The sequence below is a fragment of the Scomber japonicus genome, chromosome 12 (assembly GCF_027409825.1).
Source record: "Scomber japonicus isolate fScoJap1 chromosome 12, fScoJap1.pri, whole genome shotgun sequence".
Taxonomy (NCBI): domain Eukaryota; kingdom Metazoa; phylum Chordata; class Actinopteri; order Scombriformes; family Scombridae; genus Scomber; species Scomber japonicus.
The window spans coordinates 6,957,885-6,971,970 of NC_070589.1; positions in this window are offsets into that span (position 1 = coordinate 6,957,885).

Here is a 14,086-nt window from a genome sequence, read left to right on the forward strand (position 1 = left end):
CTGTACCACATGATGTCAGGTCTGATCTCAGTCTCGGCCCCCTCTCTCAGCGGGAGAGAAACGACCTTTGTTGTTATTCCTCTCCGCTCTCTGTTGGAGCAGTCCAGGTCAGGTCAGTCAGAAGAGGCTACTTTAAAAACAATCATCAAACACATTTGTTTGGTTTTTGTGCTGCTTCTAAAAAGAACAGGAGGAATATACAGCTTGCTACAATTCACTTCCAGGTAGTATAGGATTACATCATTTAGCTTACAGTGATGATTTAATTGATCAGAGATGATAAATGTTTACAGGGATTTTAGAGCCCTAAATTCCCACTGAGCCTATAAAAAAAATGGCTTCTAACAAATAGATAATAGCTTATATAATTCTCTGAGGTCATCAATAATGAATAAAAAATGACTATTACACATTGAGTGCACAGGAAGTCTCTTGGCTGGATTGGATTCTCAAGAGATTGCAGCGATGTTCCTATGTGCATCATTCCAGCGTTGGTATTATCTAAAGTTTAGCTTAAAGGCTTGGAAGTGACATTATTAATATGTTGAAATAGTAGCCTCTCATATTAGCATCAAAAGATATAAAGTGTCATATAAAATGCACTTGGGTTTTTGAATAGTGACTGACATTGGTAACAGACATGAAACACAAGGCTATTTTATATATACTAAACTTAATTGGTCCTTTATGCTTCAACTGTTGCTAGGTAACACACTGAAAAGATGTTTAAATAAAGTAAAGCCAAACAATTTTGTGATTGAAACTTTAAATAGTGCCATAGTTGAACTACTATTCAGCTAACTGCTACACAGAAACTGATTATCCAGAGAGGATGAAGTTCCTCATATGATGAATTATAATGACGTCAGTGATCTAAATGAACTGGTTTATGACTGAAATTAATGACGTTCCCATCAGTCTCAGCTGCACTCACAGCTGTAACAGGAAAATATAAGCAAGCTAAGACACTCGGTTAAGATGGTGGGTGGCATCTGTTTTTCTATTTTTTCATACCTTCCTTTTCTTTGTGTGAGAAAAAAAAAAAAAACCCAACACAAAAGCCAAGCCGAGCTGCTGGTACCAGAAGTCATTGTAGTGTATTACATTGTCTGGCCTACAATGCTGTCTTTCTAATATGCAATTAGCCTCAGTTTAAATACAAGGAGCTTCTTTATTGTTGACAGTATTGGAAATCATACGTTTGGGATTTTTAAAACACCCTGGTATTCTGTAATAGACTGACTAATGTGTGGGAAGTTTCTGATGTCGGTGGAGGAGCATTTTTTAAATAATGCACATCTAGTAAAACCATGAGATAGTACAGCAGTAGGCCCAATATCAACTTCTACTACTCTCCAATCCTACCACCAACCCCTGTGCATTATTATGCTATTCTATTATCATTATATCAGTGGTATAACATGATCTTCAAATGACAATAATATCATTTATCGTGATTATTTCTGAGACAATATATCATCTAACAAAAGGAGTTATCATGACAGACTGTCTTTAGTCTCTTATTCAGATATTAGATCAGTTATCTGTGTGTAACTTTTCTTCAAGACATATTTTCATAGTTTATGTCTTTACAAACTATGATTCAGTGTATATTTGAAATTGTATCAGTGTTACTGTCAGGAATCAAATCTAACCACCCTGCCAAAGCTTCAACTGTTGCACATTCAAACTGTATTAATGTTTCCAGTGCTGGATGCTGTGTATGCTTTATAATCTTATCTAATCAATGAACACCATTTGACCTGTTGGTGACACATCATCATCCTGTTTCCCATTCCCATCTGTCCTGTCCCTCTCTCCTCTAGACTATAATCAAGCTGCGATGCTATAGTATAGAAGTAATCTTGGTTCAACCTGCGGTCTACTGCTATGGAGGATCTGCTTGAGACTGGAGGGTGCTATAGTATCTGACTCATCCAGCTCCTTCATATTAGGATTGGATGATAGTGGGCAGAAACACTAAGCGATAACTCCAAGGTGTTATGTAATCTTATGTTATTACAAACTACCACTAGGGGCTTAGAGGAGGCCTGGAGGGGATGAGACCACTGTTAGATCATGTCTGTGCTGTAGTGTGAATGACTGGAGAGCCTACACATTTCCTGCTAGACGTAACCGACTCTAGCTGACATTGTTATATTGTAAAATGGTTTAACACAGTGAATGGCTGGAGGACTGGTTAGCTGTCTACCTCTGAATGGCTGCAGTCGGCCTGGGAACGTTGGCTCTACCTGGCTTGGTGACCGCTGTCTTGACTTCCTGCCTGCTTGGCTGGGTAATCTGAGAGGGGATTGTATGTAATCCCACCAATCCCTAAAGCAGAAATTATAGCAGCATCATCATCATCATCATCACAACAGCCATGCATTTAGTACATCTCTGATAATCCATCTATCTTCCTGCGTTTAGTCTTCTGTTTTATCATATTATGTAGGGTTCAAACATTCAGGTCATTCATACACAGAAAATCAGAGAGATTCAGGCGTCTGACCTCGGCTTATTCTGCTTTTTTTTTCTTTCTTATTTTTACCCTCACAGTTCCTCAAAATTTGTATTTCAAAGCAACGAAGACTGCAGATATTCCATCCAATTTCCCAAACCCATTAGCTAATCAGGCATGATTCACTAATGAGTTTTGGGGGAATTGGGCAGTGCCACAGGATATGGAGATCCAGTGTAGTTGCTCTCACTATCTACTACAATGAGAATTTAAAGACACATCTGTACTTTGATGCAGCAATCCATCAGCCTCAGTCAAGGTGGAACAATATCAAGTGAATATCTTGAGATTTAAACTATAATTACTTAATATAATTATATAACAACAATAATAATATAACATCTACAGGCAGACAGTCTTAAACAAGATATAATTGGCTGCCATAAACCTTCATTTTATCTTATAAATAGTGCTGATGTTTCTCTCAAAATACACTCTGCAAAGGTAAAAAGTATCATTTATTTTAACAAAGTAGGTTTAGTTAACTCAAAAAGATACATAAGTAAATGTAGTGGACTAAATGTAACTGCTTGCCTCCTCAATTAACAGAATGAATGTTAATACATCTCAGTAAACTAGCTGATATAATCATGGTTCATGTTTCAATGTACACTGACTACAAGTTCATTAGAATAGCATCTGATGTAATTTGATGATTACTATGAGGAGATCTTGTTCCTTAGATTATGACAGTAATTTAACATTTCACAAGTTGCCCAGGAGACCACACAGTGACCTCGGTCGGCTAGTCAAACAAAGATCATCAGGCATGACTGACTGCAGTTATCGTGCCTGTTATCTGGCATGTCAATTCAGAAAAGCAATAACCCAAAACCTGTTTGTGATTATGTTTGATATTATGTGGTGCCAAAAGCACTGGCTGCTGCTGCTGCTGCTAAGCTGCTTGTGAGACACGTTGTCATTTCATTGAAGTTAAAATGGCCAACAATAAAAATGGGTGCTTGCTACAGGGTTGCAACCATTTCCTAAATCCTCAGGGGTGAGTTTTCATCTGAATGATTCACCTCAGCATTAACAGAAATTATAATCAATATATTTATATGTGAAAGGTGTCGCTCACAGTGACACTCAGACAAGCAGTTTAGTGTTATTCAGCCCATTGTTTTGGTTTCACAGTGGATCACTTCACATTCAAGTTAGCAGCTACAGCTGATGAACATTTAGACAACACATTTAGAAGCTAAAGATTTCGTTGTTTATTTCACTTACCTGTTATTGTCTAAATATCAGTTAAAGGTACTGGAGTCTATGAGGAGGAGGAAATAAACTAGATTTAAGCTAGATTGCAGAATTTTAATGACCAAAAAACAGGTATGTATTATGATAAGTCCACCTTTGTCTCTCCATGTTTCCTGTAACTCTGGTAGTGTCAACTATCAAGGTAATATTACATCACTTTCATTCAGCAGCCACTTTTATCCAAGGTGACTTACACATTTTACACACACACACACACACACACACACACATATATATTGGAAGCAATTTGGAGTTCAATGTGTTGGACAAGGACACTTAACACATGAGCAGGTGGAGCAGGAGGAGCCTATCACTGATGGCCAACCTGCTCTACTGCCAGATGTACCACCACCCAAAAAGTTATATACTATTAAAAATAAATTGCTGTCAATTGACAACAATAACACAAAAATATGAACTGCCTATACAGCTACTGGGTTAGGGTTAGGGTTACTTCTAATGATCTGCATCAGAGCTAGAACGATCCCTAGGAGTACTGTGTGAAAATAAATAGTTAAAGCTGAGGAGGATCTTCTGATGAAACACAGTGTGACATGTGACTGACAGACAGACAGATAACCAGCCGACAGGTAGGCCAAACTGGAGAGACAGAAATGGTCTAACAACTGCAGATGAACTTCCGAATCCAAGTCTGTCAGGAAAAATAAGTGGAACCTCTCAGACCCATGCAGGACCAACACTGACCACTGTCCTCTAACCTACAGAGTGATCTCACTGATTTATATACAACATCCAAAAACATCCAGAATAATATTAACTCTGTGTGTAAATCCATGCGTCCTGGCTTCATCTTTTCATAAATATATGTATCACTCAGTGTAAACATAGTAGCTCTGGAGAAGTGATGGAACACATACACAACAGATACTACTATGTTTACTTAAACTTTCAGGCCACAACAACTTTACGGGACGCTAAAAAGGATGAAATGAAATATATTCCCATCCTGTAGTACTCCTGCAGTGTGAGTGCGTACATCACGGTGGTCGCCCTCTTTATAAATTCACAGTGCACACATTATCCTCGAACCAGGCGCGTTTAATTTCACATGTGAACAAGGACTGAAGACCGAAGACAGAGAGACAGAGAGAGAGAAAGAGAAAGAGAGAGATACATCAGCATAGACAGAACAATGTGTACTAATCCACAGAGAGACAGAGGATGCAGTGTGTGCATCTCTGCTTGCGTGTATGCCTATGTGTGTGTGTGAGTATTTGGGTGGGGGGGGGGGTGGGGGTTATATTATTGTATAACGATAGGCTTAGTTCCTATAGAACATCACAGGCCTAAACTGCTATAAAGGCTCCATAAGATGAGAAAAAGCCTTTATATAACCGGCCTTATCGCTCTAATGATGCACCTGTCTGCCTGTATAAACACATATAATCCTATAGTAAATACTATAGATACACATTAACTACACTACAGGTTACAATGTCATATAATAATATTAAAGACTGACAGTTAATGAGTCTCCTATACACTTTATTATAATAAACTGCTCAGTGAGGCCTGTGTGAGCACTTAAAGGAGTATTACAGGAATATTAGTGGAGTAGTGAAAGCTGGTGATTTTTCAGCAGGAGGGTGTACCATCCCGACTGCGGCACCACCATAACAAAGAGACACCAATGCACGGACCTCTGCATGAAACAGAAACCCCCCCCCCCCCCCCCCCATACACACACGCACCCCTCCACACCGTTACACGCCCACTATCTTCTGCCATTGTGGATGGGGAAACACCGTGCACCACAGCATGTCAAATTGCCACCCGGCCATATAATCATCTAGATATGTATCCAGGCCCGTATCTGCCCCCTCGCTGCAGAGCCACATCTAAATAACGCGATAAATAAAACATGAACTGCATCACTCGTTTATGAACGCACGAGAGTATGGCGGTAAACAAGGATAAGCAGTAAGCTGTGACACATCAGAAAATGTGCAGTAAATATGTTCCGTAGTGCACTCACCGTTTAGAAATGTCCTGTTTCTCTCGCTGAGTGTGTGTGTATGCGTGTGTGTGTGTGAGAGAGAGAGAGAGAAGGATAGAGAGAGAGAGCGAGGCAGAGACAGGCGGTGTGTGAGTGATGGGGAAAATCTCTCCACCTTCGCTGCTCGCACAACAGACTGGTGCCAGGACTCAGAGGCAAGCCCCGCCCTCTTCCCAGCAACCTTAGCCAATCAGGAGCGACGAGCAAAAAAAAGAGCCTTTTCTTCTGAATCTGCAGGCAGGGGTGCTGCTGCCTTTACGTGCCGCAGGAAATATCACAGCTTTCTATATTAGGACCGTTAGTACACCTCTAACTAAACACTTACGAGTCTCTGTCAATTCAAGAGTTGACAGTGTTAACAACAGAATACATTTGAGTAACATGGTCCAAGATAGATAAAAATATATAACATAAAAATAGCACAGGATGGCATTTAAAACCATGTTAGTAGAAACAAACAAAAACTTACATCCATATCAAAATGCTACAATACAAAAATGAGAAATGTCAAATCAATTCAAGTTTCATTAATATCTCACTGCTGATAAGCTCAACCTAACCCCTAAGACTCTCATGTGTTTGACTATTATCTACAGAAGGCTGCTTCATAAAGTCAGGCAGATATTGTGCATTTTTATTTATCTTGTGTGTTGAGGTAACTCTTCTGCATGGGCACAACCTGCCACTTCTATTCACACACTGTATAGATCGATAGAACTGCCACAGCGCGGTGCTCACACTGATCTAAGCACAAAACCCCCAGTGGGTTTGTCCACTGACAAGTCCAATCAAGTTTATTCAAACAGGACTACCATGTCCTCAACACTGCTGACAAAAAGAGAGAAAGGAAGCATTACTTTGTGTAATTCTACTGTGAATGAAAGGAAGAAGGGTCACAGATGACTGGAAGATGCAGACTGTCTGTTCTGCAGTGAAGTTCAGTTTTATATCAGAGCAGTTTCTGTCAAGACTACAGTTATAGCCACAAGTAACATACTCCTCAAATATCATAAAACAAGCTCAACTGAGTTTATAATAGATCATTAATTGTTCAAACATTTAATCAGGGGTTATAACCTCTAAGTGTCTGTCAAACAACAACAACACATCTGCCAGAAATTCAACCCAATTCTAAAATTGGTTCGACCAATATTGGGTTAAACTTATGCTTCATCCATCTATCAGGTTTGTGTCCAGCTCTGAGGAACTTTTGGCCACATTATTAACTGGAGAATGCACCCTGCTGCTATAGCAACTGTGGTAGCAGAATATTTCAAGCTCTCTGGGGCAGCAGTGTTCATTACCAATTTATCACCACTTTCAGAAATCATCAGATCCTAAGTATTCCTGAGGTTTCTATACTGTATTTAGCATGTGCTGGTCTTTTTACTTGGTGTTGTTCTTTTTCCAGTATGGTTGTACTCTATACTCAGAACATGATTTGAATGGACACATTTCCAACTGGGAAGCAGGATTTCAGACATCCTCATTAAGTAAGGCTATGGCTGAAGAAACTCTCTGATGACATGGGTGACAACATGATATTAAAGTCTACATCTATTCATGATTTCAGACCACAAACGAGGGAGAAAAGCACAGATTTTAATAAGATAAGATATTCCACAAATCCTCACATATAACATTAGGAATGCTATCTAGGAATCAAAATATCCCTCAGCTTGGCGGCCTTATCTAACTTTAATTGAGGCAGTAATCATTTTAGAACACCTGTGAACAACCCAGAGCCTAATATGAAAGATGAAGCAGATACTGATATTAAATATTATGTGAAAACATATTTCACCTATTCAAAAATATAGTTTAAAGCTGTGTTACCACTTCCAGTAGTCTGTTCCAGTTTGTTGCTTCATAGTGTATCAGAGGAATTGAACTGGATGACAGAGCAGATGGTTTTGTGACTGGCTGGCTGGCTGGCTGGCTGGATGACTGTCTGTGTCGCTGGCTGATGAAGCTGGCTACGTGGATGACTGACTGGCTGTTTGAGTGAAGGAGGTTTCTGAAGGATTATGAATCCTGTTTGATTTGGTGGGTTTGTTTCTAATCTCTCAAACATCACAAACTCTCTCACACACACACGCAACACACAGAAAAATGCAACAGATATTAAAGCAGTGACACTTGCTTTGGTCTTTTCATGTGGGTGACCATGCAAAACTGCTTGAGTACTGGTTAATTTAGAAAGCTAGTTGAAGAGGCTTTTAAAAAACAGCAACATTTCAAAATAAAACGCATTACAATTGAGCTAATGCCAATTAATGACAGGAGTCAATGGTACGAAAAACAGCAAGTTAGCAAGCTAGATCACCCGGACTTTTTTTTCTTTTCCACTCTTCATCCTTTTATTGCATGATATTATGAATAATCCTCTTTGCCAGCTGGCTAGCATGTTAACTGTTAGTTTGCCAGCTAAACTACACTACTGTCCAACAGGAAAACTGATATTAACGATTCTATATTGAACTATTTAGAAGCTATTCACATTTATTCTTTTTTTTTTATTATTGGCAATGAGTGAATGGATATTAACAGAATTTTAAAAATGAGAAATTACAGACTGTAGACTTATTTTTACCTGGGCGCCCCGGTGTTGCGTCGAAATTCGTTCCCCTCTCGAATTATTTTGTGGTGGTTGGAGTTAAGGTAAAGCTTGAATTAAGGTTAAGCTTAATAAGAAGGTTTATTGAGAAGGGGGAACACGTATCGACAGGGGAACAGATTTCGACATAACACCGGGACAAAAACTCTGCATTTGATGTTTTTCTCACTCAGCCTTTCTCATTCTCAGGCTAACGTCAACAAACGACCGGGAAAACAAGACAGCACCTCAAAAAACAATGCTATCCAATTAGCTACACCTTACACATATTAGCTCTCTAGCTAATGAGACTGCTAGCTTCCACCATTAACCAGAACACATTTCACAATAAAACACAGCCTTCTCTCGAGCACAGACGCAGCTAAAACATTATTTCTTCAACAAAGGAGCAGAAAACAAGTTAGCCTCGTTAGGCTAGGAGCATGCATGCACATACAACCTTAATTATGTTGTATTGTACAGGTGTTGCTATAGCGAAGGATCTAGAAGCTTTAAATATATTTGCAAATTCATGCCATTTAAAAGTGGATTTAAAAGAGGTCATCATGTTTTATTTTGTGGAAAAACTATTATTGTTCCAAGCAGAGTATTTTTATTTGTCTTTGAGGATATTTAAAGAGGCATTAGTTGATTGTTTTAGGCCACTGACATACTATCACTTTATAAAAGATATTAAGATGAGTGTTAGCAAACACTGGCCCATAAAACAGCACATTAGCATTCACTCAAGAGTTGTGGCTCTGGTCACCTGACAAATGTACGTCCAATATTCACTCTCCATTAACTCTGTTTTGGCCTCTGACAACAATATCTGGCTCTTTAGCTGCTAATGCTCCACTAGTTACTAAATTGGTCTGTCTGCTATTTTGTGCTGAGCAGGTAGAGAAAAGTCCTGCTGCTGTTGTGAGCCTTCAAATAATGAGCTGAAAGACGTTAAAATGCTGAGTAGAGCTGAGGGGAAGTGAGGAGATGGTGATGGTGATTATTAGGCCTGTCACGATAACTACTTTTGTTGGACGATATATTGTCCCAGAAATGATCGCGATAAATAATATTATCATTTGAAGATCATTTTCATACCACTGATATGATGATAATATAATAATGCAAGGGGGGCATGAGGGGGTGGGATTGGAAAAGTGGGCACTATGCTTCTGTAAAAATACAGATTGATATGCTATGAGTTATTAGTGCAGCTTTAATATTATAATGCATTTTTTCATCCTTAGTTGAAGTGTTCCAAAATGTTGAAGAATATGTCATGCAATAAAGACTTAGAACATTTCTTAGAGACTTTATCAGCTCTGCCTTGAAAAAGTGATAATAAATCTCTGGTGTCCCTCAGGTAAAATAACAGTTCAGTAAAAATTACAATCAACCCCCTGATCAGATTGACTGTAAATGAAAGTAAAGCTTGCTGTAAACGCCAGTGTCTGGTTTCTTTTTCTAGAAGTTTCTAGCCGCAGTAGCTCGATGACATAAACCAGTGGGTGTGTCTGTAAGTTCGTCATATTCACCAGGTTCATGCAGAGGAGGAGTCCAGGGTGGTTTCTCTTCATTCACAACTGCGTCACTGCATGTCCTCTCCCTCTATTCATGCTCTCATCCACCCCTCCTCTGTTGTTCCCCCCCTTGCTTCCCTCCCTTCTTCTCTCCTGGTCTGACAGGGTGTTATGTAATTATCTCGCCTGTATCATCTTCCTACTCTCTGTATTATCAGCATCTCAGTGCCGATCTCACCCGAACTCAATCTGTCACACTATCTACTTTCTCTCTCTTTCCTCTTTTGCTGTATCATTTCCTCCATCTCACTCGTTTCCATCCGTCTTATCAATGTACATCTCTCCAGACCACCCAAGTAAATCTTTCAAGGTTTGACGCTGTGCAGGAAATCACTCCCTTTAGTACTTCAACAGTTGGGAAAAAAATGTACTTCAAACTGATTTATTGCAAAAGGTTGAGATGTAAGAACTAGGAATAGCTCTGATATACAGATGTTAGGTGTGACTGTATCAGTTTAATTAAAGTTGGCAATAAGAAAACAGATGCTGGTGATGATATACATACAACATATGATAAAACATATACAAGGCTCACACGTTTCTTACACACACATGCCTAGTGTCGTCTTATCTTTAAAACAACCTTCCCCTATAGCTGTCCGTGTCACTCGCTATGTGCTTATCATTGAGTCAAACACGATACGTCACTGTTTTATCACCGTGAACATACATTCACTGTTGACTTTCCACAAACTCCTGTCCAATGTCTCATTCACCTGATTTATGGTCACTGAGAAGACAATGTCGTCACAGTTAGAGTGACGACATTGTTAGACCCCCAAGAGGAACATTTTACTTCTCAATGAGAGCTCTCATTTCAGTCTCGTTGTAGTCTTTCTTTGGTCTCAAACATTTCTCGTTTGTTTTTCTTAAAATTCACTAGGAGCAATAGGTGAGACATGACAGCTAGCAACAGGAAACTTACTTGAGACATGACAGAGCTTTATTTGAGACCTCCTTTGAAAACAAAAATTAGCAATACTGGAGCATATATATATTGACACAATTTTGAAAAAAGGCCTTTATTAAAATCATCATCTTTAGTGTACAACACAGCAGTACTCTATAAAGCACAGCTTGAACAGTATCATAATAACTCTTGACATCTCTGATAATAGTGATTTCTTCAGAAAAAAATGCAGATTGCCTTAACCAACCTGTAACAACTGACTGTTTCAGCTAGCAGTGTAAAGACAGTCTATAAATGTGTCTCTTCTCAGTGAAACTTCTTAAAAAAGTGTCTAACAGTGTTCCACACAGCTGCAAAACAATGCAGAGTGCATGACAGAAAGCCCAGACTACAAATAAATTCCCTTAACATACCATAATAGCAAAATAACTTTTGTTTGTTTAATGGGCTTCAAATTTTGGACTCACTATAGAATATGAAAAGAATGAATGAAACACAGATTCATAGGAGCATGTCAGATCAACCACCCGCTGACCCAGATCTGGATATTTGTGTGTATGGGGGAATAATTAACGATAGAGTATTTTAAAACAAAACACAATAAAGTCCTGTGGGCTGAATACACACATGAAAAATAAACATGTAACAACAAAATAAACAATGTACTTACTTAGGTCCAGATTAGACCCAGATGTGTTGGACCTGGAACACCAGCCAGGTTGTTCACCCCCTGTAACACAGAAGATTAATCATATTTATCATTTCAGTTTTATGTTCCACAATTAAAATAGCTTGGTTGCTGTCCACATTACTTGCAGTTGTGTTTATAATGAGTAGAGATACATTTGCTCAGGTGAATTGTATGAGGAAAGAAGTATGTGATGAAGGGATGATGAAATCCAGGAAAGTTGAGCCTAAATATCTCTGCTTTTAAACCCACCCAACCTGAATCTCTCCACAATGGCAAGATAGAATGCCAGCTGCTGATGGCTCTAAGTCAGAGCACTGGCAGCCAAGATGGGTAAAAAACACTGGTTTTAAAAATTAAAAACTGTGCATTACCACTTTGGTCATCCTTGAGTGAGCCAGGGTCTGGCTCATATCATCTTCAGTGAGTAGTGCAGTCTTTTGGCCATCTCTTTTTGAAGTGTTCCTGCTGAACATTTCTTTCTGTGAAATACATTAAAGTACAAAACAATTTTAGAAAAAAAAAATGGTTCTTAGTAAACTTCAACTTTACATTATATTTCTGAAGTTCTTGCAGCATAATCCTACATTCATATCATGTGTTGCACAGAAACAAAAAAAAAACACAATAACATGGCCGGTGGTGATAATCTGCTGTACAGCTCCTTACCCTACACATTAAAAATGAATAAAATAAACACACTGTAACAGTCGTCATATTACATTTTACATCTCAAATAGTACTGCTCCAGGCTCAACGGTTGACATGACTAACGGACTCAGCAAGCTAGCACAGTTTCATTTAAAGGAAGAAAAGACAAAAATAATTAACCAATAAAACGGTGACACAGTGATAGTCAAAAAACTGTGACAGGACAACTCAAATAACATAACATGAACATGAACTTATATAAAAGCAGTTTCATAGATTAATATCTGACTAAGTCACGGAGCTGTTACAGTACACCACAGCTGCGGTTGTCAATGACAACAGGGAGAAATTGACAATGTTGCAGTTGTTTTGAAAAGTTGACCTACCTCCTCTGGATGACCTACCAGTAGGTCAGGCTTTCAGACAGGCCTGATAAACTGACTATACCCGCTCATGATAACCTACCATAAAGAAGTAGTGTAGCGCATCCTGTCATGCTGGAAATATCTATCAGAATGACCTACGACCCATTATATTGTGCTAAAACCATGGCTAGCACAACCTGTCAGGTAGGAATATCTATCAGAATGACTTACTACCCATTATACTATGCAGTAGGTCATTCTGATAGATATTTCCTATGTGCTTCCTTTTAAAATGGCCATGTAAGTTTTTTCCCCAAAGCAAAATGTAATTTTAGAACATTATTTTACCCCCTGCCCATATCCTAGGATGGCCTGTTTGGTACCAATGTTACCTTAGGTCCCGTAGTTTAAAATAAAACCAGAGTTTTCACTCCAGCTTCAAACCTCATTAGCTGTAGACAGAGTTAGCTGGCGTCCTCTGCACATTGTAAGAGGCTAATTTGTAGCTATAATATTAGCTTTAAAACTGACACCTCTACACACCAAATAATTCTCAAATAATTTAATGTTAAATATTTCAGCCGAGGTCGCGGGTTTCAAGTGATCAAGTTAACCCCCCCATAACCAGACTACTATAGCAAAAATGTCTCTGACTATAGCTAATGTAGCTAATGCTAACAAGTGCATAGTCATAAGGTGGTTTGATGCTAACGAGGGAATCAGAACCAACACGAACACTTGCCCTCTAAATGTTCAATTCAATCAAATTACAATTAACAATGATGTAGCTTACCTTCTTTTTCCAGGTCCACATGTGTTTTATTTTGGTTCCCAGCTGTCTTTCCGTAGACTACGAGTCTTCAAAATCCACCAATCACGATACAGAGTGTGTGATAGACAACGCTGCTGTCCAATGAGATTTTCTAATCCTGACGCGTGCGCATATCATCCAGGGTTCGTAGGTCACATCTTTTTGCGCCGTTTGTTGTGATAAACATAGATATATATAGAACACAGAAACAAAGTCATCAGGAGATGAAAATACATAAGGATTTTATTTTAATATTATACTTCGTTGAGATATTATCTGTTTTGTAAAATGATTAATAAACCTTAAGATTTATGTTTTGTATTTATCTTTATTTTACCAGGTTAAATCAATAGGGGGCAGTGTTTCCAGACTGCACCTGGATCTGTAACTGGTTATATTAGAAAACATCAGATCTGTTAACAGATGTAAGCAGCTGGATACAGATTCTGTCATATAAAGCTGGTCTGCATTTATTTTTAAGTCTGTGGAAGGAAACTAGAGCCTAACGTAGTAATTCACAGAAAAAGAGGAGAATATGCAAGGAAGAGGCTCAATCAGACTTCTTTGTAATGATGCAACATTGCTACTCAAGATGAAACCATGTATCAGTTTCCGGCAAACAGTCTCTCCTGATTAGATCCTTGCTTGTGTGGTATCAACTCTCAGATGGATAAATGAAATTTT